General features: G+C 46.8%; 1 protein-coding gene and 1 long non-coding RNA gene across 2 annotated transcripts in view; both read left to right on the forward strand.

The window, feature by feature from the left end:
• The first annotated feature begins 497 nt into the window (after positions 1-497).
• On the forward strand, positions 498-10028 carry LOC140685855 (uncharacterized). The gene is made up of 4 exons (XR_012059287.1): positions 498-622; positions 4580-4832; positions 4949-5093; positions 9982-10028. It is a non-coding gene; the product is annotated as an uncharacterized lncRNA (long non-coding RNA).
• A 6150-nt stretch (positions 10029-16178) lies between these two features.
• Positions 16179-27251, forward strand: part of LOC140685996 (uncharacterized) — a 168148-nt gene continuing 157075 nt past the window's right edge. The window contains exon 1 of the mRNA XM_072938384.1: positions 16179-16261. The gene's annotated coding sequence lies outside the window, so the exon portion shown is untranslated. The remainder of the gene's footprint in view (positions 16262-27251) is intronic.

Below are 27251 nucleotides of genomic sequence, written 5' to 3' on the forward strand. Positions count from 1 at the left end.
TATATGTATTTACATGCAATATATTGTATATGTGCAGTCAAATTATAACAGTTCTACCCAATAAAACTGAAAAATGAAATAAAAAAGAAAGATAAAGAAATTAGTGTACTCTGAGTTCTATTGTTCCCCCCTCTTCCCTACACGTTAGTTTTATCATTTTAACCTCGTAGATACTGAGGTCAGTATGTCTGAATTCAAATCCCACCTCTGCCACTTTCTGCTCGGTAACTTCAGGCAAGTTACTTAACGTCTCTGTGTTCTAGTTTCCATATTGGTACAAATGACAATAATAATAGCTTTTGCTTCAGAAAGCTGTCATGAAGATTAAAATTGTTTATTCATGCTAAGTGCTTAGAACACTGCCTGCTATATAATAGGTCTCAATAAGTGTTACTATTATTTCGCATTATTCTGTTCTAGAATTTAGAACTAAGCCTTCTTTGAACTGTCAATAGGCTGATTCTAAAAACTGAAAACCAATAAATAGCACTTAACCACAAGAAAAAAAAAAAAAAAGAAGAAGAAGAAGAGTTAGGTGCCCCGGGGAGACAGGTGATGCCTTTTGGGAAGAAGTGGAAGCAGCGGAGGGGCAGAGGAGGGATCCGGAGTCTGTAAATAGCAGGTAACCATGTTATGTGGGTGTTGATGCGCCAGAGCCATCACATTGCAGCTTGTGGGAGCTGAATGTTCCGTTTTCAGAAATTTTGTGAACTGGTTGACCTTCCTTCAGTAGCTTGGAATCAGCCACTCTGGGGGTGTTTACACCATGGGAACTGGTACGTCCTGCAAGTTAGGGCTCCTCTCGCTGCCCCAAAGCCAATTACTCAACATTTACCACTGCACCTAAGAGTGACCTTTCTCCCAGTCTCATCATGCAGGCTAACAGCTCCTTCCTTGCGGAGAATGCGTGACTGGAAGGTTTTTATGGAAAGGTATGAACATGGAAATTGAGGGTGTTCCCCTGCCTTTCTTCCTTCCTTTTTCTTTTTTACCTCATAATGATACCTATACTGGAAATTTTACAAAAGAATAGCAGGCAGCAGGGTATGAGGGCTGAGTGCTTTGGGGTTAGAATCTGGGTTCCCCCGCCAGCTCACACACCCTCTGGTGTGCGATGTTGTACAAAAGGGAGGAAAGTTGGAGTGAGGAGCATCTTGATACATATTTTGGGCAGAAGCCAGTCTGCTCTGCCCATCAGCTCTCTCAGAAGATCGTGATGGCCCCAAGGAGTCCTGCCCTCGCCTTCTCTGAGCCACTGCAGTGGCTGGTGGTAACGGTCCACAGATCTGGTCCACAGATCAGGGCTCCATCTTGACAACTCGTGCAGAACCCAGGCCTCTACAGCCCAAGAGACTCCTTTCTGCCTCTTCTACAAACAAACTGCCAAACTCCCTGAACATCTGTCCTTTGGCCCTTCTCTACAAGCGAGTGGGCAGATCCCTTGGGTTTTCTGAATTTTAATTTCCTCATCCACGGGATGGAAATAAAAATACAGCCTCATTGTCTTTCGCGGATACAGATTAAAAGGCCCAGAACCATTGCAAATCTGTGACTGATGTTTTCTGAGGTTTCCCAGTTGGATTCAATTAGGATCACGACTGGTGTGGTTGCCTCCCCTAGGCTGAAAGAAAAATGCCATCATTAACCTTTAATTATTCACAATAAACGCAAAGGAGAAATCCTTGGCCCGCGTCCTAATGGAGCTATTAAAGCTCTTTCCCTATTGAGCTGTTTAAACTCAAGGTAAATAACCTGGTACTTTTCTGCTCCTTCTCTCTGCAGAACGTGAAGGACCAAGAGTGACCTCTCCCTACTAATGCACGTTAGGGCAGCGGCCAAACATCTTTACCTTCTTGTTTTCTTGGTTTACTTTTTCCCCCATTTTCATTTGGTTGTGTTGCTGGTGTGTGTGTGTGTGTGTGTGTGTGTGTGTGTTCTGTTTAGAGGGAGAATTTGGAAGCACAGAATGGTCACACATGGTGTGTGAGACCCCGCCAGAAAAAGGAAAGACCAAGGGAATAAAGGGAAAAAAGAAAATAAATTGTGACAAAAATAGGCAAAACACAAAAAAAGAGTATGTACGAAAATCAAGTCTTTCCTTTTCTCTATTTCATACTCTTTTCCTTTTTACTGCACTATGAGTATTTTTTCTTCTCATTTCTATGTCTCTTTTCTCTCTCTGTGCCCTTATTAACTCAACCTCATTAACACTTCCAAAACCAGAAGTCATTATGCTGACACCATCCCCCGCACCCCTCGACTCCTACTTCTGATTTTCCCCATCTGTTCTCAGGTTCTACTTCAGGTCAGCTGCCCAAGTTTTAAAAAAAAAAACAAGCAAAAAACAAACTCAGAATCATTCCTTATTTTTAAAATCTGCTTTACTGAGATATACTTTATATACAACAAAAATTCACGCATTTTAAGCGTACGGTTTAATGTGTTTTAACAAATGTACACAGTCATGTAACTACCACTACAATCAAGACATTTCCACCATCTCAAAAAGTTTCCTTTCTATCACGATAGTTTTGTCTCTTCTGGGACATTGTATAAATGAAATCATATACTAGTCTTTTGTATCTGGCTTCTTAGCATATTGCATTTGAGATTTATATTGTTGTGTGTATCAATAACTCATTCATTTTTCTTGCTGAGAAAGATTGTACTTTATAGATACATCACAATTGTTTGCTTACCCATTCACCAGTTGATGAACATTTGCATTGTTTTCAGTTTTGGGTTATTATGAATTAAGTGCTATGAATATTCACATTCAGGTCTTTGAGTGGACATATATTTTCTCTTCTCTTGGGAATAGAATTTCATTTCTAGGAAGAGAATTGCTGAGTTGCATGGTAAGTTTAACTTAATTTTATAAAACACTGATAATCTGTTTTCCAAAGGGGCTGCATCATCTTCATTCCCACTAGCAAAATATGAGAATTCCAGTTGCTCCTTATCACTGTCAACACTTCGCACTGTCAGTTAAAAAATTTTTAGCCATTCAAGTGGATGTGTAGTATTACTTCATTGTCCTTTTAATTTGTGTTTCCCAGATGAATAATGCTGTGGAGTACATTTTCATGTGCTTATTTGCCTTAGTATATCTTAAGTATATCTTCTTTGGTAAATTGTCCACATTCTTCGTCCATTTAAAAATTGGGTTGTTTGCCTGTCAGAATGACTATCATCAAAAAGAACACAATGAATGTTGGTGAGGATGTGGAGAAAACTGAACCCTCCATTGTTGGTGGGAATGTAAATTGGTACAGCCACTGTGGAAAATGTATGGAGGTTTCTCAAAAAAAAAAATAAAAACAGAACTATCACATGACCCAGAAATTCCACTCCTGGGTATATATCCAAAAAAAACCCAAACAAACCAAAAACACTAATTTGAAAGGATACATGCACCCCCATGTTCATAGCAGTGTTATTTACAATTGCCAAGATGTGGAAGCAACCTAAGTGTCTATCAGCAGATGAATAATTAAAGAAGATATGGTGTATATATACAATGGAATACTATTCAGCCATAAAAAGAATGAAATAATGCCATTTACAGCAACATGGATGGACTTGGAGGTATTATGCTAAGTGAAAAGTCAGACAAAGATAAATACTGTATGATATCACTTATATGTTGAATCTAAAATATACAACACATTAGTAAATATAACAAAAAAGGAGCAGACTCACAGATCTATAGAACAAACCAGTGGTTACCAGTGAGGGAGTGGGAAGCAGGGGAGGCAGAGTATAGGAGTTAAGAGATACAAACTATTATGTATAAAATAAGCTACAAGGATATAATGTACAACACAAGGAGTATAGCCAATATTTTTTAATAACTATAAATGAAATATAACCTTTGAAAAGTGTGAATCACTATATTGTACACCTGTAACCTATAACATTGTACATCAACTATACTTCAATTAAAAAATGTTTTTTAAATACTGATTCATAAGATTTCTTTAAATATTCTGGATACAAGTCCTTTATCAATACATATTTTGTCTATGGAAATAACCTGAAATACAGAGTCATGCATGAGGTTTTTCACATCAATGTTATTTACAACTGTGATGAAATTAGAAATAAATTACAATCTAAGAAAAGGGAAATTTAGGCAGCAAATAAAATTGTGTAGAATATCAGCTATGCATTAAGAAAGCTTGGAAGTATATGCCAAAATAATAAGGGTGATAATAGCTAAGTGATAAGATTATGGCTGGTTTTTAAATTCTCTACACTTTTCTGTGTTTTTCAAGATTCATACAGGAAGAAGCCTTAGTTAGAAAGGGGGAAAAAAAATCTCATAAAGAAGTAAACGGTTAGCCCAGTGGCTGGTGCTTCCTTCACAAACTCACCTAGAGGGCGGCATGATTTGTGATACCAGTAATAATCAAGTGAGCTAGTTAATTGCATAATGGACCACCCAAAAGCTTTGAACTGTAATTCCAGCTCCACCCTTGAACTACAGGCAGTTTTTCCCTCCTGTTTAAAATGAGATTCAGAACTGTGAAGTATCTAGCAAGGTTGCCATGTAGCATTCTGGGGAACTGCTTCCCAGGTATGTCTGCTAAAATCTGCAAAAGCTCCTGAGCTTCTGGTCAGTGACTTGGGAAGATCATCTTGAGAAATCAGGCGTGCCTTTAACACTGAGAAGAGAGAGCCTCGTTGCTTCTGCTGATACGCGGGTACAGAGAGCTGGAGGGCAAACAATGAGGGCAGTTGAGCCTTGGGCTGAAGAAAATATTGGAATCAAGAAAAGAAAGACAAGAGTGGAAAGAGGAAATGGAGGAAAGAATTGAGAACCTAAGCAAGTAAGTCTTTAGACAGAACTGTCAGACTTTGAATAAGAACTTTGTAGATACATTTTGCACCTGTAAAGTCCTATCCTGTAAATAATTTGTATCCTTTTACTCATTTTTATTTCTAGTTCTAAAGTTGTTTATGTCATCCTCTGAAGACTGGGAGGAGAGTAAAATTACTACCAGGTTTGTTGAGAGGAAGGAACCTGAGATGCACCTGCAGGGATTACTTTCACAAGAAGGCATTTTCCTAAGGCAACATATTTTGTGAAGGTTAGTGATTCAGCTCATATCAGAGATATTTTTGAACCTGGTCAGTTACTTTCCCTAAGGCAGGTACACTATATGTGTTTGCTGATGAGTAACCCCTGAAACTAAGAAACAATATTCAAATGATTACTCAGAAGATCAAATAGAGTTTTTTCTTTAATTTGGTAGCCAACAAAATCTAACCAAGATTTTTTTTTTGAAACTAGATAACATGGAAATGCCAAGGGCCTAGAATAACCCATACAATCTTCAAGAAGAATGAAGTGGGAGGATGTACTGTACTGTATATTTACATGTATTAGAAATAATTCTGACACAAGGAGAGACATACTGACCAATGGAATAGAGTATAAATTTATAAAGAGATTCATGCATATGTGGATATTTTATTTATGACAAAAGGGACACTGCAAAGCATTAAAGAAAAGATTATCTTTTCAATAAAGGGTGCTGGAAAATTGAATAATTATAAAGAGAAACTTAACCCCTACCCTACACCATATATAAAAATTCATTCTAGATTTATCATAGACTTAAATGTAAAAAGGCTAAATAAAGCTTCCAGAGGGCACTACAGAAGAAGAACTTCATGACTTCAAGGTAGGGAAAGATTACTTAATAAGTACTCATCATAAAGAAAAAGATCATTTGCATACATTAAAATTTAAAACCTCATTAAAGGTAAGGAAAGACCTTTAAAATAGGAGACAAAAGAACTAATCATAAAGAAAAGGACTTATAAATTTGACACTAATTTAACATTATATTAAAAAACTTCTATTCATTAAAAGATACAGAATATGGACAAGATTGCAACACCTGTAACCTACAAGAGCTTATGTATGAAATACAAAAAGAAACCCTACAACCCAGTAAGAAGATGACAGTCAACCCAAAGGAAAAAGGGCCAAAAACTTGCACAGATGCTACTGGAAAAAAAAAAAAGATATCCAAGGGACAATAAGCATATAAAAAGATAATTAACATCACTAATAATCAGCATTACCTAGCAATGCCGTTCAGAAGAATATACCCAACAAAAATATGTGCATGTGTTCTTTAAGAGACATATACAAGAATGCTCATAGCAGCTTTATTTGTAATCATCTCAAACTGGAAACTCTCTCAAAGCCCATCAACAGAATAAACGAATAGTGGCATATTCACACAATAAAATACTATTCAGCAGGAAAAAAGAGTAACAACTATACATTGCAACCTGGGTGAATCTTAAAAACATACTTTTGAGTAGAAGGGGCTGGATCCACAAGAATATTTATTATATAATTCCATTTATATAAAGTTTCAATACCGGTAAAACCAAACTGTACTGCTTAGGAGGTAAAACTATAATGAACAGCAAGGAAATAATTACCACAGAAGTGCAGGTAATAATTATCTTTCGAAAGAAAAGGAGTAGTGATTGGAAGAAACCACTTTTGGGATTTCAGGAATACTGGAAATTTTGCATTGGGTGTTGCTTTGTGAAAGTCATCAAGCTGCTTTGTAAACTTTATTATTGTCTGTTAGACTGGCCCAAGAAGAAAAAGAAAAATGGAATAAACCAATACCCAGAAAAGAAGGCTGAAGTGGTAGCCAGAGATCTACTTCCTAAAAGAAACCAGATCCTGTAACTCTATGGTTAGATTCTATCAAACTTTCAAGGAGGAAATAGTTCCTGTCTTATTCAACTCTTCCTGTGCTGGCATACCTCTTATACCAGAACTGTATAAAAAAGCAGAAGAAATTTAAACTACAAGCTCCTTTATAAAAAGATACCAATGGTCTAAATAAAATACTAGCCAATTGAATCTTGTAATTCATTAAAAGAATAATAATCATGACCCAGGATTGGAAGGATATTTCAACACCAGAATATCTAGAATGCAATTCACTAAAAAAGCAAAATAAAGGAGGATGATGTGAGCATCAACTTAGTAGATGCCACAAAAGCATTTAGGTGTGGTATAGACACACAATGGGATGCTATTCAGCCATAAAAAAGGACTGATGTACTGATACAATTCTACAATGTGAAAGAATCTTGAAAACATTATGCTTATTGAAAAAAGCCATCCACAAAAGGCCACAAACAGGCCTACCTTGGAGATACTGCAGGTTCGGTTGCAGACCACCACAATAAAGCAAGTCACAGGAATTTTCTGGTTTCCCGGTGCACACAAAAATTATGTTTACACTGTACTGTGGTCTGTTAAGTGTGCAATAGCATTATGTCTAAAAAGAAACTATTAAACATTAAAAAACAGCATTAATTAAGAAATACGGCTGTTGGAAAAACGGCACCAGTAGACTTGCTTGATGCAGGGTTGGAAGAGACCTTCAATTGGTAAAAAGCACAGTATCTGTGAAGCACAATAAAGCAGAGTACAATAAAATGAGATGTGCCGGTATTGTACAATTCCATTTACAGGAAGTGTCCAGAACAGGCAGATCCACAGAGACATAATTTATCTTCCAGTTGTCACAAAAAACACACCTCAGTCAAATGAGACTCATGCCAGAAATGCAAGTATGGTTCATTACTAGGATTTGTATCAATATGCAACTATATTAATAAATCAAAGGAGAAAAACAGTATAGTCAGCTCAACAGACACTGAAATACCATTTAGCAAAATTGATTTCTGATTAAATAAACAAAACAAAATCAAAGCAAAACCCAGAAAGTCTTAGTATCTTATGAATAGCTAGATTATTTTTGCCATCATAAAGATCCAACATCATATTTTAATTCCCATTAAAGTAAGGAAGACGATATTATACCTTAATAATGTTCTAGAAATCCTAACCGATACAATTAAGTAAGAAAAGAATTTAAGAGTTACCTCTTAAAGTAAACCTTTCTTACCTTAAGTAAGAACCTTTTAAGGTGAGAAAGATTTATGATTTGTAATTGTGTCAAAGAATAACTAGAAACCTGAAGAGAATAGGCCAAAGATATGTTAGAAAGTTGTGTGTGGGAAACTGCAATAATGACTACAATACTTTGCAGTTCTTCTCAGGAGTGGAGTCTATTTCTTCACACTTTGAGTTGAACTGTGTGACTTTAGAATACTGGGACATTGGCAAGCTTGAAAAGTGTTTGTGCATTGGGACTTGCCCTTTTTAACCATTTTAAGGAAATCTGAGACCACTACTCTGTGAATTGAGCCTAGGTGAGCCTGCTGGATGGTGAGAGGCATGTGGCCAAGTTATCTAGTTGACAGAGAATGAACTTCTAGACCCATGAATGAGGCCATCCCAGACTACCAAAGCCAGTTGAGGTTCCAATTGACTGCAAAGATAAACTGCAGAGATAAACTGACCTAGCCCAGACCAGAAGGACCACCAGTTGACCTGCATAGTCTTGAGAAATAACACATGCTTGTTGTTTTTAAGCTGCTAAGTTTGGGGATGGTTTGTTATGCAGCAAAAGCTAACGGATACAGAAGTGATAAGTGAATTTACTAAAGTGGTTAGCTACTTTTTTTTTTTTTTACAATTAATGTACAAAGTTGACAAATAGTTAGAAAATATAATGGAAGAAGAGATCTCATTTACAACAGCACCACCACCACCAATTTGCCTGAAAATAAACTTAATGAGAAACAGGCAGGATCTCTATAAAGAAAATGTAAAATCTCAATTAAGGGATATTAATCTTTGCCAAATTAGTCTATAACCTCAGTGTGATCTCAATCAAAATATCAAAAAAATTTTAACATTAAAAATGTTATTGGGTTCATTTGTAGAAATAAACAAGAAAAATATCTGAATGGAAAGATATTGGGGGGAGGCAGTCAGATTAGATATTTTAAAGCATTTTGAAGTTACAAGAACTAAAAATGGTTTGGTTCCAGAAAAAATTTAGATAGATCAATGGAATAAAATAGAGAATCTGGAAACAGACCAAAATACACATTATTTTAGTAAATGGTAATGGTGACATTTCCAATCCATGAAAAGAATGATAGAGTATTAAAAAAAAAACCAATATAACAGTATTGGGACTAGTTGAGGGGAAAAAAAATCAAGCTGTCTAGCGCCACTTCTTTCAGCAAAGTAAATTCCAGAGGCATATAATGTAAAATGTTAAAATGAAACTATAAAGGTACTAGTAGTAAAGAAGCCAGATACAAAAGGTCACCTTTTGTGTGATGACATTTCTGTGAAATGACCTGGGAATCCATAGAGAAAGAAAGTAGATTAGTTTTTGTCAGGGCCTGGAGGGGGACAGGGAAATGGGAAGTGACTGTTTAATGAATATAAGGTCTCTTTGGGGGTGATGAAAAATTTCTAAAATTAGATACTGGGAATGGTCACACAACTATGAAAATACCAAAACCCACCGAACTGTACACTTTAAAAGGATGAATTTTATGTTATGAGAATTATATTTCAACACTCTTGCTTAAGAAAAAAGAAAAAGAAAAAGAAGAGGCCCAGACGCTGGAGAGTCCGAGAGAGGCTCTGATCCACAAAGTGAGGTCGGGGACAGTGGAGCTTGGTCTGGGAGGGTGTCTTTTGGAAGCAGATGCTTTATAGGTAAGAAAAGGAGCAAAAGAAATGACCTCTCTTGGCCCTGATTACTCTGTCACTCTGCCTCTTCCCAGGACTTCAGGACTCTGCATGCCCTGGACAATTATTTTAAACTTAATAAATGGTTTTTTTGAGTGAAAAAAAATTTACTAGAAGAAAACATGGATAAATTCATTTATAATCTTGTAACAAAGACATTTCTAAGCATGACACAAAACCCAGAAGTCAAATGGAAAATGATGGATCCATTGATTTGCATAGAAATCAGTGCTTTTTTTATATTAGAAATACCACATACTAGTAATAACAGTTTTATAGTTATGTTTTCAAAAGTTTTTTTTTTTTGTCTTTAGGGATCTGCTTCAAAATACTTGGGACGGGAGTGAAACTTGGAAATGAGTCCATGGGGTACTTTTTTTTCTACTTTTTTTATATGTTTGATTTTTCCATAATAAAAAATTAAACAATAAATAGCAAGAAAAAATGTTTGTACAAAGTGAAAGATAAACTGGGAACAAATATTTGCAGCATAATACATTAAAAGGGCTAATTCCTTAATTTCTAAAGAGCTCATACAAACCCCTAAGAAAAGGACAACCTAAAAGAAAAAAGTGGGTGAAGATATCAAGGGCAGAACAATGAAAAGGAAATAAAGTAGCCAATAAACGTGTGAGAAGATGATCAGCCTTACTCATTCACACAAGGGAAACTGCCAATGGGATGCCATTTCCCACCTATTAAACTGGTAAACAGGAAGAGGTTTGACGGTTTCAGAAGACTATGTCCCACTATGTAGCACAGGGAGCTACATTCATTATCATGCAATAACCTATAATGAAAAAAATATGAAAAAGATATATACAAGGAGGGGAGGGTGTAGCTCAGTGGTAGAGTGCCTGTCTAGCATGCACAAGGTCCTGGGTTCAATCCCCAGTACCTCCATTAAAAATGAACAAATAAATAAACCTAATTACCCTCCCCCCAAATAAAACAAACAAACAAACAAAAAAACCCATTAAAAACACACACACACACAAAAAGCAAAATTTTAATAGATAAAAACCAAATTTCTTCTGTAGCACAAATGGCAGTATATTCAATATCTTGTAATAACCTTTAATGAAAAAGAATATGAAAACAAATATATGTACGTATATGAATGACTGGGACATTATGCTGTACACCAGAGACTGATGCATTGCAACTAACTATACTTCAATAAAAAATTAAAATTAAAAAGGAAAAAGATATATATGTATAACTGAATCACTATGGTGTATAGCAGAAACTAACACAACATTGTAAATCAGCTATACTTCAATTTAAAAAAAAAGGATTAGCATAGTATTTTTTCCAGTCTTTGTTGTTCAGCTTTTCCCCCTGTTTTCTCTCCTTATCTTCTTTTTTCCTTCTGAAGGATGCTGACTCCTTCACTCAATATTTCAAATCAGAAAAATAAATCTGGGTTTCTACCTCTTCTTCCCTCTTAACTGAAATCACAACTCAAAACAAATCCTTTGTAGAGCACTTGTAGTTTGTATCAGTCTTGAGAAGCAGGGACAAAGCTTGATACAGCAAAAGGGATGTGAGTCTTAGAGGGACAAGGACTCAACCTGACTCCTAGCAACACCACTTCTTCTCTTGGCCCCACTCCCCAAGCTTCAGTTCCTCCACCTGGATGAGGAAGGCAGTAACACTTCACTCTTGTCCACCTCCCAGTCCCACCCTGCCCCACTCGGTCAGTGCCTACAACTCAGTTGTCCCCAGGATCCATCCTCTCTAGAGATGACACTCCCAACGCCCAGCCCCTCCTGTGGTCCTTCTCTGCTGTCATATTTCCCCACTACCTGCCCCTCATGGCTGGTCCCACTCAGGCCTGTCCTCCTCAGGGACCCTGAGCTCTCCGTGGAGAAATGATGGGGAGGGGCAGATGGGAGGAGGCTGCGGAGGAGGAGAGGGCTCGAAGGGCAGTTCTTCAGCTCAAAAAAATTAAGTGTGAAGAGACTCCCCATGTAGTCATTATTTCCCCCAAATGGACAATTAGAATGATCTCAGAGGTAAAATTGCTCTTTCGTTGGAGATGAACCTTACAGGGTCAGGTGCCTCATGCTTTCATTCCATTGTTTGGGAGGCCAGTTGCCCCTAGGAAGCAGATACCAGCTCTCCCGGCATGGTCTCTCCTTCACTAGGTTGCTTCCATCCAATCACCGAGAAGAGCACACGGGTGTAGTTTTATTGCACACTCGTGGTCCGCTGGTCTGTGTTGTTTGCGACAACGCTTCCCACAACTTTGTTTTTTCTCCCCCATCTCCAAAAATAGCAAATGACACTGCTTGCCCGGATTTTCCTCCTGAGTTTGTTTTTCATTTTGAGAGAACTCAGCGTGGGTGCTGAGTGCTGCCTCAGCACCAATTAAACACTGGTCTTTAGCTCCAGGACAAAGTCAGAGGTGATACATTTCTGCTGTGCAGCTGTGAATCTGTCTTTATTCTTGGCATGAGAAGAAAGGATGTTGCTTGTGATGTGAGAGCTATATATGGGAACAGTTTGGTTGTGCCTGGATTTCTGCATTAAATATGTTCTTGAAATTTAATGTGTACATTGATTTATCTTAGAGCAAAGTTGAACTTTACCCAGAATAATGACTGGTAAACAACTTCTCTGGAGCTTCACCATCTACCCTCTGGCACAAGCTCCTGTTTTCCTCTGAAGTCCTCACTAATTGTGGATGAGCACTCTTCAAAGAAGCACTGCATTTACCAATTCTCTGTGTGTTCTTGAGAACATCATTTCTGTCCTATGCTGTTGGTGGGAATGTAATTTGGTGCAGCCGCTATGGAGGGCAGTATGAAGGTTCCTTAACAAACTAAAAATAGAGTTACCATATGATCCAGCAATCCCACTCCTGGGCAAATATCTGGAGAAGATTATAACTTGAAAAGATACATGCACCCCAGTGTTCATAGCAGCACTATTCACAATAGCCAAGATATGGAAGCAACCTAAATGTCCATCGACAGATGACTAGATAAAGAAGTTGTGGTGTATATATACAATGGACTACTACTCAGCCATTAAAAAGAAATAATGCCATTTGCAGCAACATGGATGGACCTAGAGATTATCCTATTAAATGAGTAAGTCAGAGAAAAATGCATATCATATAATATTACTTATATGTGGAATCTAAAAAAATATATAAATTTTATTTACAAACCAGAAATAGACTCACATAGAAAATAAACTATGGTTACCAAAGGGGAAGTGGGGAGAGGGATAATTTAAGAGTTTGGGATTAACATATACACAGTACTATATATACAATAGGTAAACAACAAGGACCTACTATGTAGCACAGGGAACTATACACAATTTCTTGTAATAAGCTATAATGGAAAAGAATCTGAAAAAATGTATAAGTGTATCTGTATGTATATGTGTAACTGAATCACTTTGCTGTACACCTGAAACTAACATTGTAAATTAACTTCACTTCAATAAAAAATAAAAATAAAAATAAACACCATTTCTGGCGTATGTTAATAAATGCAACAAAAAGGCGGGGTCACATCACATGAAATTGGGAAACACTGCATATTAGACGCTTTTCCCAGACATTTAACTGATCACCATTGAATATGTTGAAAGTTCAGGGAAGAAACTATTTAACTTAATTTAACTCAGTGTTTAGCAAATTCAGTTGGGCATTCAAAATTTTCACCTCCTTTCTGCAAACACACACACACACACACAATTAAGTTAGCATTCTACAGATAGTATACTTGGGTGATGCTCACTTAGAATACAATGAAATTAATATATACAATTTAATTCTTAGCATAATGTGATCATTCTTTGAGAATTCATAAGGTACTGGTATCTATCTTTTGATCTCTGGACAAATGGAAATTAGACAGAATCACACTTAAAATATACTAAAGGCATTTAGCCTTACATAGAACTAGGTACATAGTAGATTCTCAGCACATACTTGGTGCATTACTGAATTTAAAGAAACTCTTTGGGTCTCGGTTCCTTATACTTACAGGGGTGGGGTAGTTAGTCTCAAAGATCACTTAATAAATACTGAGTCTTTTATGCCAGGCACTGAGTTATGCAAAACAGGCTTCTCCAAAAGAACTCACTGTCCGGTAGGAAACAAGCAAGACACAAATAATGATACTACAACATGATCCAGCCCGAGGATCAGTGCTGCCAGCGGGAGGGGGAGGGGCGCTGCGGGCGGGAGGAGGGCCGCGCAGGCGGCAAGACGGGCGCGCATGCGCGCGGACGCACAGCTGCGCAGACGCGTGAATCGGGCAGAGCGTGTCGGACGTCCGACGAGGCCGGTTGCTCGTGGACCAGCTCCCGGAGGAGGAGCGCGGCCCGGGGTCTGGGCCGCCGCGTGCCGTCGCCTCCGCTGCCGTCGCCGAGCTGGTAAGGGGGCGCCGGTGCGGTCGCGCAGGTCCGGGAGCCGGCGGGTGAGGCCTGGGCTGTACCCTTGGTGAGGCGCACAGGGAGGTCTGCGGAGGTGAGGCCCGTGCCGCGCGGCTCGTTAGGACCCTGAAGCGGGTCCGGGCCGCCGCCCTGGCTCGTGGTGCCCCACCTCCCCAGCCCCCACGTTAGTGGTTCTTGAACGCCACGTCTTCGTCGCCGCTTATACCCACGTTTGGGAAAGCGGGTGCAGCCCCGGGAGGTGGGAGGGCGCCGGACGGCCCCGGAGCACCTCCGACCGGGCCTCGGGTCATGGCCTGCTCCCGGCGGGCGGGTGCGGTGCGGTCACGGGGGCCACCGCGGTGGGGTGGGTGCTTCCCCGTGTGAGCCCCTGGGTTTGTTCCCTATTCCCCCGCGGCCTGGACTGGGGTGGCCTCTGCTTCCCTATGTTGGGGGGTGCCCGTCTCGCGGCCAGCCTGCTCCTGGGAGGCGAAGTGGTGCTGCCAGGGTGCGTGGGCGGCGGCGGCGAGGGCAGCGGGGAGAGGGCTCTGCCCCTGGGAGCCTGTCGACTTGCTCCCATCTCCCCCGCGTCCTGTCCTGGGGGCGGCCTCTGCCGCCCCGCGTCCGCAGGTCACAGGTTACAGTGTCAGTCCGCTCCCGGGAGGCGGGCATGGTGCAGTCAGTGTGCCGGGGCGGTGACAGTGACAGCGGGAAATGGGATCAAATCCCCGCGCTCTCGAGGGGTAGCCCCCAACCCACCATCGCCACTGCAAACCCCACTGACCACACCTTGCCCGCCTCCCGGGAGGAGGCTGACGGGGGGAAGTGCGGTCCATGAAGCTGGAGCAGAAGAGGCCTCCCCCAGGCCAGGCCATGGGGGTGATGGGAGCAACTTGATTGTCTTCAGCAGGGCCGCCCCTAGCCCCCACCGCTGCCGCTGCCTGCTGTCCATCCCCAGAATCGCCGTACCCTCCCCCTCGCAGGTTCGTGTGCGCAGGGCCTCCGCCTTTGGTGTCCGGTTCATCATCCGGGCCATCAGCCACCCAGGGCCCACTGGTGAGCAGTGTGCAGCCCAGGACCACCCTGACCTGCTGGCTCAGATAAGGCCCTGGGTAGGTAGGTCGCCCTGGTGGGAATTGGTACTGCCTCTGTTGCCCACTCCCCCCCCCCCCCCCGGTTCCCCGCGCAGCTCCCTGGAGCCTTAGAGCCAGGACACGGGGCTGTGTGCCCACACACTGCAGGAGATCCCCATCTGGCGGCCATCGCCATTTTGACCAGGCCCCGACCATCCTGCCCCTGGCAGGGTGAGGGGGGTCATCCCCGCGTAGGGGTGCACTGGGAGTGAGGGGGGAATCCTGCGGTGACGGGGGACAGGCTGAGGGGTGAGAGGCCGCTGGGAGTGGGAGTGACCCAGCTGAGGAGTGACGTGGCCGTCCCTGGGTGAGGGGCGCTGGGAGTTGGCGGTATCCGGCTGAGGGGTAGGGGCTAATCCCCGGAGAAGGGGATCATCTGTGGATGGTGGGGGGACCTGGGGTGAGGCATGAGGGGTCAGCTTGGTTTGCAGGGACTGTAGCTTAGGACTTAATGGGGCAGAGTGTGGAGGTGGGAACCTCAGTATGAGGAGAAGGAGCCCTGTGTCGGGGATCAGGTCAGGAATCGGGCCTGGCCGGGGTGGGGTGCGGGGTCCGTGACGGGGGCGAGGGGGTTGTGTGGCGGCCAGCGGAGGGAATGGGACTGTGGCGTGCGGCCTGGCCCGGGGCCTGTGGTGGTTGTGATTGGGTACCGGGACCCTGTCGGTGTCTGGGTGGGGGCATTGGGGTTGGGAACCCAGCTGGCCAGTCGTGGGCCACGGGATGGGCCAGCCCCACCACCCCACGGCCTGGCCTCGCATGGCCGGGCTTGGCCCCTCTTGGCCCGTCTTGGCCCCCACTCGCAGTGTCCCATAGTGCGGGAGCCCCAGCCCGAGCATCAGTGCTGCCAGCGGGAGGGGGAGGGGCGCTGCGGGCGGGAGGAGGGCCGCGCAGGCGGCAAGACGGGCGCGCATGCGCGCGGACGCACAGCTGCGCAGACGCGTGAATCGGGCAGAGCGTGTCGGACGTCCGACGAGGCCGGTTGCTCGTGGACCAGCTCCCGGAGGAGGAGCGCGGCCCGGGGTCTGGGCCGCCGCGTGCCGTCGCCTCCGCTGCCGTCGCCGAGCTGGTAAGGGGGCGCTGGTGCGGTCGCGCAGGTCCGGGAGCCGGCGGGTGAGGCCTGGGCTGTACCCTTGGTGAGGCGCACAGGGAGGTCTGCGGAGGTGAGGCCCGTGCCGCGCGGCTCGTTGGGACCCTGAAGCGGGTCCGGGCCGCCGCCCTGGCTCGTGGTGCCCCACCTCCCCAGCCCCCACGTTAGTGGTTCTTGAACGCCACGTCTTCGTCGCCGCTTATACCCACGTTTGGGAAAGCGGGTGCAGCCCCGGGAGGTGGGAGGGCGCCGGACGGCCCCGGAGCACCTCCGACCGGGCCTCGGGTCATGGCCTGCTCCCGGCGGGCGGGTGCGGTGCGGTCACGGGGGCCACCGCGGTGGGGTGGGTGCTTCCCCGTGTGAGCCCCTGGGTTTGTTCCCTATTCCCCCGCGGCCTGGACTGGGGTGGCCTCTGCTTCCCTATGTTGGGGGGTGCCCGTCTCGCGGCCAGCCTGCTCCTGGGAGGCGAAGTGGTGCTGCCAGGGTGCGTGGGCGGCGGCGGCGGCGAGGGCAGCGGGGAGAGGGCTCTGCCCCTGGGAGCCTGTCGACTTGCTCCCATCTCCCCCGCGTCCTGTCCTGGGGGCGGCCTCTGCCGCCCCGCGTCCGCAGGTCACAGGTTACAGTGTCAGTCCGCTCCCGGGAGGCGGGCATGGTGCAGTCAGTGTGCCGGGGCGGTGACAGTGACAGCGGGAAATGGGATCAAATCCCCGCGCTCTCGAGGGGTAGCCCCCAACCCACCATCGCCACTGCAAACCCCACTGACCACACCTTGCCCGCCTCCCGGGAGGAGGCTGACGGGGGGAAGTGCGGTCCATGAAGCTGGAGCAGAAGAGGCCTCCCCCAGGCCAGGCCATGGGGGTGATGGGAGCAACTTGATTGTCTTCAGCAGGGCCGCCCCTAGCCCCCACCGCTGCCGCTGCCTGCTGTCCATCCCCAGAATCGCCGTACCCTCCCCCTCGCAGGTTCGTGTGCGCAGGGCCTCCGCCTTTGGTGTCCGGTTCATCATCCGGGCCATCAGCCACCCAGGGCCCACTGGTGAGCAGTGTGCAGCCCAGGACCACCCTGACCTGCTGGCTCAGATAAGGCCCTGGGTAGGTAGGTCGCCCTGGTGGGAATTGGTACTGCCTCTGTTGCCCACTCCCCCCCCCCCCCCCCGGTTCCCCGCGCAGCTCCCTGGAGCCTTAGAGCCAGGACACGGGGCTGTGTGCCCACACACTGCAGGAGATCCCCATCTGGCGGCCATCGCCATTTTGACCAGGCCCCGACCATCCTGCCCCTGGCAGGGTGAGGGGGGTCATCCCCGCGTAGGGGTGCACTGGGAGTGAGGGGGGAATCCTGCGGTGACGGGGGACAGGCTGAGGGGTGAGAGGCCGCTGGGAGTGGGAGTGACCCAGCTGAGGAGTGACGTGGCCGTCCCTGGGTGAGGGGCGCTGGGAGTTGGCGGTATCCGGCTGAGGGGTAGGGGCTAATCCCCGGAGAAGGGGATCATCTGTGGATGGTGGGGGGACCTGGGGTGAGGCATGAGGGGTCAGCTTGGTTTGCAGGGACTGTAGCTTAGGACTTAATGGGGCAGAGTGTGGTGGCGGTATCTTTCGTGTGAGGAAAAGCAGACAGGTCTTCTGGGTCTTGTTTGGGAGCAGGCTTGGCTGTGAGTGTGGAAACAGTGACCTGGGACAGGGCCTAGATAAGCTGCGAACTGAGTTTTGTGGATGTGGTCTGGCCCGTTCCAGTAGTTGTGTGTGGGGCCTGGTTGGTGTGGTGGTGGGGACGTTATGGTTTGGGTCCCAGACGTCCCTTCCGGCCGTTTGCCCACCCCCCACTGCCCGTCCCCAGCCAACCCTTGTCGTCCTCACTGTGCCGCACTCGCAGCGTCCGGTACAGCAGGAGCCGCATCCCTAGGGTCTTAGCTGCTGGCGTGAAGAGGAGGGGCGCGTATGCGCGTGTGCGCACTGATGCGCGTACCCCGGTACCCGCGCAGAGCGTTTAGAAACTGAGCGGGAGCCGGTTTCTTCTGGACCATCTCCTAGAGGAGGAACGCGTCCCCGGGTCTGGGCCGCCATGTGTCTTCGCCTGGCTGCCTTCGCCATGCAGCTAAGGGGCGCTGATCGGGGCGCGGAGGTTGTGGAGCCGTCAGATGAGGCCTGTGCTCCTTTGGGGAGGCGTAGAGGTAGGAGTTCGTAGGTGAGGTTCGGGCCTTGCAGCGTGTTAGGGCCCTGACCTGGGTTTCGGCCCGCAACCGTGATTAAGATGCCCCCCCCCCCCCGTTAGTATTCACTGAAACTGGCATCTTCGCTGCTGCTCATAGGCGTGTTTTGGAAAGCGGGTGCAGCCCCAGGAGGTAGGAGGGCGCCTCCGACTGCCCCTGGGGTCATGGCCTTCCTGCTTAGGTGGTCCTGCCCAGCAAGTGCATGTCACCCTGGACCCTCCAGGTCACAGGCGACCTGGGGTGGAATAACATGAGATGCCCTGGTCTTTGGGAGGTTGTCTGTCTGCCCCTGAGGTCAACAAAAGCTTTTGGAAAGTTTGGTTTTAGTGTTTTGAGGAATCTCCCTACTGTTTTCCACAGTGGCTGCACCAAACTACATTCCTGCCAATAGTGGAGAAGGGTTCCCTTTTCTCCACAGCCTCTTCAGCCTTTGTTGTGTGTCGACTGTAGAACCAAGGGCATTCCAACCGTTGTGAGGAGGTGATGCCTCATTGAAGTTTTGATTTGGACTTCTCTGTTAATGAGCGATACTAAGCATTTTTTCATGTGTCTACTGGTCATTTGTATGTCTTCACTGGAGAAATGCTGGTTAAGTTCTGCCCATTTTTGGACTGGGTGTTTTTTTGGTTATTCAGTTATATGAGCTGTTTATATATTCTGGAAATTAAGCCCTTGTCAGTCTCATCTTTTGCAAATATTTTCTCCCATTTTGTAAGTGTTTTTTTTTGTTTTGCTTATGGGTTCCTTTGCTGTGCAAATGCTTGTGAGTTCAACTAGGTCCCATTTGTTTATTTTTGCTTTCGTTTCTATTGCTTGGGTAGACTGCACTAGGAGAAAATTGCTGAAATGTATGTCAGGTAATGTTTTGCCTATGTTTTCTTCTAAGAGGTTTATAGTGTTTTGTCTTATACTTAAGTCTTTAAGCCATTTTGAATTTATTTTTGTGTATGGGGTATTGGAGTATTGTAATAACTTCATTGCTTTACATGCAGCTGTCCAGTTTTCCCTACACAATTTGCTGAAGAGACTGTCTTTACTCCATTTGTATGTTCTTGCCTTCCTTGTCAATGATTAACTGACCAGAAGTTCATGGGTTTATTTCTGGGCTCTCTTTTCTGTTCCATTGATCCGTATGTCTGTTTTTGTACCAATACCATGGATGACTGTAGCACTGTAATACTATCTGAAGTCTGGGAGGGTTATTCCTCCAGCTTCATTCTTTTTATTCAGTAATACATTGGTAATTCTGGGTCTTTTGTGATACCATATAAATTTTAGGGTTGCTTGTAGTTTTGTGAAAAATGCCCTGGGTAATTTGAGAGGGATCGCATTAAGTCTGTAAATTGCTTTGGACAGTATGGCCATATTAACAATGTTAATTCTTCCAATGCAAGAACATGGGCTACCTTTCCATTTCTTTAAGTCCTCTTTAATTTCCTTAGTCAGTGTTTTGTAGTTCCCCATATGTAAGTCTTTCACATCCTTGGTTAGATTTATTCCTAAGTGTTGTATTTTTTGGATGCAATTTAAAAAGGGATTATTACTTTCATAAAAGAAATGCCACTGATCTCTGTGTCGCTGTTGTGTCCTGCTACCTTGACAGGTAGTAGCTCTAGTAGCTTCTGTGTGGAGCCTTTAGGGTTTCCTGAATATATAATACTATGCCGTCTGCATATAATGACAGTTTTATCTCTTCTTTTCCAATTTGGATCCCTTTTATTTCTTTTTCTCATTTAATTGCTATGGCTAGGAACTCCAGTACTGTGTTGGATAGAAGTGGTGAGAGTGGGCATCCTTGTCTTGTTCCAGGTTTTAGCGGAAATGCTGTCAGCTCTCTTGTTAGAGTATTATAATGACTGTAGGTTTGTCATGAATAGTTTTTATACTGTTGAGATACGTTCTCTGTATACCAACTTTAGTAAGACCACGGGCACAGTGCGGTCAGTGGATTGGGAAGATTGCAGAGGCGGTAGCCCTGGCAGTGGCGATGAGGGGAGGGGCCTGCCCTTTGGGAGCCAGTCATTTGCTCCCATCTACTCCACCGCCTGGCTTGGGTGCAGCCTATGCAGCCCTACGTCCGTCTTTAGGTCAAACTGCTCTCTTAGAGGCCTGTGCAGTCCAGTCAGGGAGTAGCGGGGAGGATGAAAGCTGTCATAGCTGTGGAGGCGGGTAAGGGGGTGCTGTCATGTGTGAGCCGGCAGATTTTCTCCCAACTCCCTGCGGACTGGCCTGGGGGTGGCCTCTGTTGCCCCAGGCTTGCTGGACGTACATCTCCAGGTCAACCAGCTTCCAGGAGCCTTGCACGGTGAGGTCAGGGGGCAGTGGCGGCCGCGATGAGAGGGTCTTATGGCTATAGGTGAAGGAGGCGACAGAAGTTGAGACAGGCAGCAGGACAGCTTTATACTGGCCTGAGCGTCCTCGTGTCTGTTTCTGGGATTTTCAGGGCTGTCTGGTAAACCCTACACTCTGCGGTGTGGCCACAGGAGATTCCTTGTGCCTCAGCTGATTCACTATGTTACCCAGCTGGAGAAGGTTTCCTGATGTGGACAGGGAGGCCCAGAATGAGTCACAGCTGAGACAGGCAGTGACCCCACAAGGCGAAGTCTGGCTAAATGCTGATTAGAGTCCCTGTGTATGCCCAAGCCACTGAGAGACCAGGGCCTAGAGCAGGAGCTATGGTGCCACCTGGTGGCAGATTTTGGAACTCCTGCTGGATCAGATGCCCTATCTCCTGGGATGCAATATTCTGTATCTTCCTGGCTGAGTGGACCAGAGGGAGTGCCCGGTGATTGAATCTGGTAGAGAAGGTGGTGAGGCTTGGCCTTGGAGTCCCTTTCACCTTTCACTAGCCATAGTTCTGAGAATCAGAGGCAATTCCGCAGAAAGGGCTTATGGGAACTGGGCAGCCAGCCCTTGCCCCACAAGCGCAGAGACACCACCCACCCACACACAGACACACACACACACACACACCTTGGGCCTCAAGGTCTGCTGTGTAAGACCTGATGCTCTAGAAGCCTGTCATGCAGTTTACACACTCAGCCAGCTGTAGGGGCCATAACACTGATGGTGATCAGCGGGAAGTATGGCTCTGGTTAGCTCAGTTAACTCAGGTTTTCCAGTAAAGCTTCTCACAGACTGATCCAACATGCAAATGCTTGAATAGAAATGTAAGCCCTTCCTCCAGGGTGCCACCTATCTCTAGGTACTGTACATCTTCAGGTCACCTAGGGTAACTCCAGGGGTGCCACCTGCCTGAGACCTGCCAGCCTGAAGGCCACAGAGCACTCAGCTGAAATCTTGAAATCAGGCTTGCAAAAGGTCGTCTTGTTTATGAAGTGAGTGATTTAAAAAGACCACATTATTTGTAACCCTTTAAGTATATCTTCTAACAAATTGCCCATCTTGGAAAAATTATACAAGAAAAGGGAAGAAAGAACAAAATCGGCAGGAATGTAGGAAGTATTTTGGCAAATGTGTTTCAGAAGCTTATGTGGCTTCAGCCAGGGTAAATGAACTAGCTAACGCATTTGTTTTTATATGCAGTTTTTAATTAATAGAAACTGATTTTCTCCCTGCCCCCATGAAGATGATGTTGAAAAGTATTTAAGAGAACACAGGGGAATCTACCTCAAGGGGACTCTTGTGTATGTGCATTTTGAGATGCATGCGCTTGGGGGATGTTGGTAACCCAAATGCCATCAGCAGAGCCGTGGATAAGTAAATCACAGTGCATGTGACAGATGTCAATGGTATGACGGCCTCCTTAGTTAAAATGAATGATTCTACATATTGACATGCAAAGATCTGAAGAACGCTGCGGAGTTAGAAAACAAGTTGCAAAAGCAAGTATTCTGTCTTATTTATGGGTTTATATATGTGTAACAAAAAATGCAAACCTGGATGGCCGCCACAGTTTCATTTGCTAATGAACAAGTGAATGCCTCTTTGCCTGAGTAAGGCCTGGTCATCTTCCAGATCTCAGCTCATTGAATCACTTTTTCAAGGGAAGACTCCCCTGGTGTCCAGTCTCAGAACCCCTTCCTTTCCTTTAGGTCTTTTGTCACTGTTGCGTATTTATTTGTGTGATTATTTGATGAATGTTCATCTCCCCACAAACTTGATTTGGGCAGGGACCCTGGCCAGCTGCTTCATCCCCAGCACCTGAGGGACAGTGGGCACCTAATACATGAATCTGTAATTTCTGTGCCCTCCAACTAGGCTGTAGTCCAAGGGAAGTGTCTATTTTATTTCTCACCCCTGAGGCATATTGAAAAGGAGGGAAGGCTTTGGTGTCTAAATGTCTGAGCTCAAATCCTGGCTCTGCCGCTTGCTGTCTGTGTGACCTTGGGCGAGTAACTTTGCACCTCTGAGCCTCAGTGTCCTCATCTGCAAAAAGGGTAATGATATCTTTCTTAGAGTACTGTTAGAATTCAGTGATGAATGAAAACTGCTCAAGAAAGTGTTTGGTGTTATGACTTTAATATTTGTTAAATATCTAAATGCCCCGGTTGTGAGAAGTACCTAGGTGGGGGACCAGTGGGTGGGGGGCATGGGGCGCCTGTAAGATGCTCTCTTCCGACTCTCTGGGACCAACTGGGCCATCTGCCACATTACCACCAGGTGGCACTGTGATCATTCTCATGGGGGATGCTCACCTGTTGTCTGGCTCAAAGCTTCGAAGTGGTTTCCAGCTTCCTTCCAGCGGTTATTCTGTCTGTAGGGCCTCAAGTGGCCATGGCCTCTCAGTGATGGGAGCTTACTGTTACCAGGCTGGAGACCCTTGCAGGGCTGGTCTGAGAGCCTCTATCCTCTGGGTGGAGGCAGCTGGGGGAGCCCAGGCAGAAACTGTGGGCAGAGGAGGCTTGGGACTAGGGTGAGGTCAGCAGGGTGCCCAGGGCGCAGAATTTAAGGAAGTGCTCACTTTTGGGCTTGTGCACGTGTGGAGCCTGAAGACCCTGGGTCCAGGATGCTGGCCAGTCCAAAGCTTCCATGCTGCCTGCCCTCCACGTATCCACAGTAGTGTAGGGCTCTCGGCCGGTGCCAAGCTGGATAGTAGCTCACTTGTTTCTCTGAAGCACCCTACTGGTAAGAACTATTGTTACTGTTTGTTTTATTTCTGCTTTCTTTGAGGGGAGGAAGGTGGTTAGGTTTCTTTCTTTCTTTTTTAATGGCAGTGCTGGGGATTGAACCCAGGACCGACCTCCTGCATGCTAAGCATGCGCTCTACCACTGAGCTACACCCTCCCCATGAGAACTGTTACTATAGTCATTTTTTCAGGTAAGAAAATGGACACAGAGACAAATTAAGAAGCTTGAACTTAAAAAGTGACAGAGCTGGGACCTGAACCCCGGGTAGTTTGGCTGTGGACACCTTGACCCTCCACGCTGTGCTGTCATCCTTCCCTCCTGCTCCCAATCCCCTCTTCTGTCCAGTGTTTGTCTATGGGTTGGTCGCTCTGCTCCAAGTACTGTGTCAGCTGGGCCCAGAGAGGGCAAGGCCGGGCTCTGCCCTGTCCCTATCCTGTGACCTTGGACAAGGTATTTAACTTTGCAGTGTTCAGTTGTCTTCATTCTGAAATGGGTGAGAGAGTCCTGGCCTCTTTGGTTTGTGGGGAGGAGGGAGTGACTCAAAGCTGCGGAGAGCGGGGGCCTGGCACGTGGAGGGGCTGGGGAAGTGCCACCTATAACCACCCCTGGTGTCACCACGGCTCTCATGGCCGCCAAGTGGAAAAGGAAGCAAGTCAGAACCCAAGGCTCCTGGCTTTGCATCTGGGCTTCGGCACCGTGACTGTCCCATACACGGCATTTTGGACAGGCTGCGTTGTCTTTCTGAGTTTTTCCCTCTGTGAAATGGATTTTTCCCTCTGTGAAATGGAATAGCTAATACCAAGTTTGTGGCATCCTTGTGGTTGGGAGATGAAGCAACAAGATTGAGTGCTTGGCCCATGATTGGGGCCTTTGTAAAAGTTCATTTCCTGTGCTGGAGGAGAGTCAGATGGCCACATCAGCCCTGGGGTCAGTGCTTCTGGAGTTTGGGCATCCCCCCTTCTCCCGAGGAAGGCTGGACCTGATAGGCTGTAGGATTCTGTTTTCTTCCTTTGTTTCTTTCCTTTGTTCCTGTTTGAATTGAGAGGGGGCTGCATTTTGCAGATGCACATGGGGAGACTCTACATTGGATGTCCTGATGCCCAGCAGAGGGCCGTGTCTCAGACTCTGGTCACCCACACGGGTGGAGGGTCAGTGGAGTGTGGCGTCCCCGCGTTTCCTCTCTGCACCTGAGGCCCCCCGAGGAGCCAGAGGACAGCGGGGAGCTGAGGGCTAGGAGGTCCCATCTGGTCCAGACTCCTTCAAGGTCGAGGGGTGTCCTGGCTCCCACTCTGTCCCCCCTGTGCTGCTCCTGATGGCTCTGGTGCTCCTGCCCGGAGACCAGGAGAGGGCTGTGGCCCTGCACTGGGAGTGCTGGGATGAGGCAAGGTGGGCCGTGTGTGGTCCCCAGGGACCAGAGTGCACGTGGCCAGGCTGTGAGAAGTGGTGCTGCTTAGGGATCTGCTCTGACAGGGGGCACCCCCTCCCCTTCCACTAACTCCCCCAGGGTCATGGTGCCAGGAGCCTTAAGAGTCACCCAAGGCTTATTCCTCCCAGCTGGGTGCTTCTACAGGTGTTATCACTGACCCTGTAGTCACAACTGCCCCTCCACTTCAGAGATGGCCAGACTTAGGACGAGGCGTGACCGAGCCAAGGTCCTGCGGCAAGGAGGTGTCAGAGTCCGGGGGTTACTGAAGCGCAGCTCTGCCTGCCATCCCCAACCTTCCCCTCCCCCTTGTCATTGTTCCCCCCCTGCACTCCTCCAGCACTTACTTTAATGGCCCTTTGATTGAGGACTTCTTGAGGAGAGACTAATCATTATTAATGAGTTTGGGCTACTCCAGCAGAAATGAGCCCGTGGGGCTGGCTGGTGGGTGGCTGGACCGGCAAGGAGCGGCTGTGGGCACCTGCCTTTGGGCAATGGAGAGCCCAGGTAAACCGGACACTCAGCTGGAAAGGGTGCCAGAGTCTCAGTGTCTGTCCAGCCACCCGTGGCCCTTATCCTGGAGAGGGGGCAGCTCACTGAACCTGGGAGCAGGGCCCCTGGGCATCCCCCCCACCCAGCAGCCTGGGTGGGTGGGGCCCCAGGCACCTGCGGGTGGGAAGGGGGTCCCACCTCTCTCCCCTGACATTGGGCTGTTCTCTCGGCCACAGCAGATCTTGGGAAGGCTGGCAGCGCCGGTTTTAGGTTTGTTTTCCAAAACTGAAAAGAGGAAGAATCCTAGTGGGGAAACAGAACAACAAACCCCACACACAAAAACCAAACAGAATCTCTCTTAGGTCTTTCTGTCCTGAACCTTGTCCTTGCTGTGTGGACTTCCTGATCACCTTGGGGTCAGGCGGAGCTGGGCTTACCTCCTACCCTACTCCTGAGACCTTGAACAAGCCCCAAACCTCTGTGAGCCTCAGGGTCCTCAGTCTTGGAACAGGGGTTCCCTCCTACATGCTGGGCTTGGGAGGGGTCGGAGTGGGCCAGGGGAGATGGATACATTTTACAAATGAGGCCTTAAAAATAGTTTCCTCCCAGGCAGGAGACAGGTACACTTACTCACACGTCCCCAGATCACTCAGGGGGCCTCCTCTGAAGGTGCCCCTTGTTTCTAGAGATGGTGTGATTACTTGGTGGGTTCTGTGTAATTATTTAATGAAGCCTAGACCAAGTCCTCAGTGTGGAGCTGGGGGAGCTGGGGGAGCTGGGCAGACCCTGTGCTCCCCTCCTCCCCCGGGAGCTAATCAGAGCTGCTGGGAGGAGGGTGAGGCCCCAAGCCCTGGTCTCCCTGTGTGACAGCTGGCCGGAGGGAGGGGTCGTGACCCTGGGGGCTCACCTGGGCTGAGGACAGGGCAGGAGGGACCTGTGTGTGCAGCCCCCTTATTTTGCTTTGAGGACACTGAGGATCAAAGGGGAAAGGCAACAGGGAGGTCTGGCAGCACTTCTGCCCAGACCTGTCTCCCTCCCTCCTTCCCTCCCCTTCCTCTGCTCCTTCCTTCTTTCCTTCTCCTTCTCTCCCTTCTCCTCCCTTCCATTTTTTCTTTAGCTCTCCCCTCCTTTTTCTCTCTCCTTGTTACACAAGTAAAGGAGAAACACAAACAACCGCACTGACAGGCAGATGACACAGTAAAGTAACAGCCTCCTGTGATCCTCTTTCCCCATCCACACTTCCACCCGCTCCCCACGGGTGACCCCAGCTCCTGGTCCAAGGACTTGCCGTCCAGATCTCTGTTCACTCACAAACTGACCCAAGTCCCCACAGAAACGCTACTTTTGGTGCTGGCTTTTGTTCATGTAAACATCCCTGATGAGGTCTAGGCCAGTGGTTCTCCCTTGTGGTGACCTTGCCCCCAGGGACGTTTGGCAGTGTCTGGAAGCATAATTGATCACCACGGCAGGTGGGGCAGGTGCTGCTGGCATCCAGTGGGCAGAGGTCAGGATGCTGCTAAACACCCTGCAGTGCACAGGGCAGCCCCCACAAAACGTCCACAGTGCTGAAGTCAAGAAACCTTCATCTAGAATGTTCCTCAACTCGCTTTTTTCTAAAAGCAGTACAGCTTAGAAATCTTGATAGGTTAGTAAATTTCTTTTCCTCCTTTCTTCCTTCAGTGTAGTTTGCCTGCATCGCAAACCACTTTTGCTAGATTTCAGGCTGTTTCTGATTTTGGTGGGATAAAGAGATGTAG

This window comes from Vicugna pacos, chromosome 15 (assembly GCF_048564905.1).
Source record: "Vicugna pacos chromosome 15, VicPac4, whole genome shotgun sequence".
NCBI lineage: Eukaryota > Metazoa > Chordata > Mammalia > Artiodactyla > Camelidae > Vicugna > Vicugna pacos.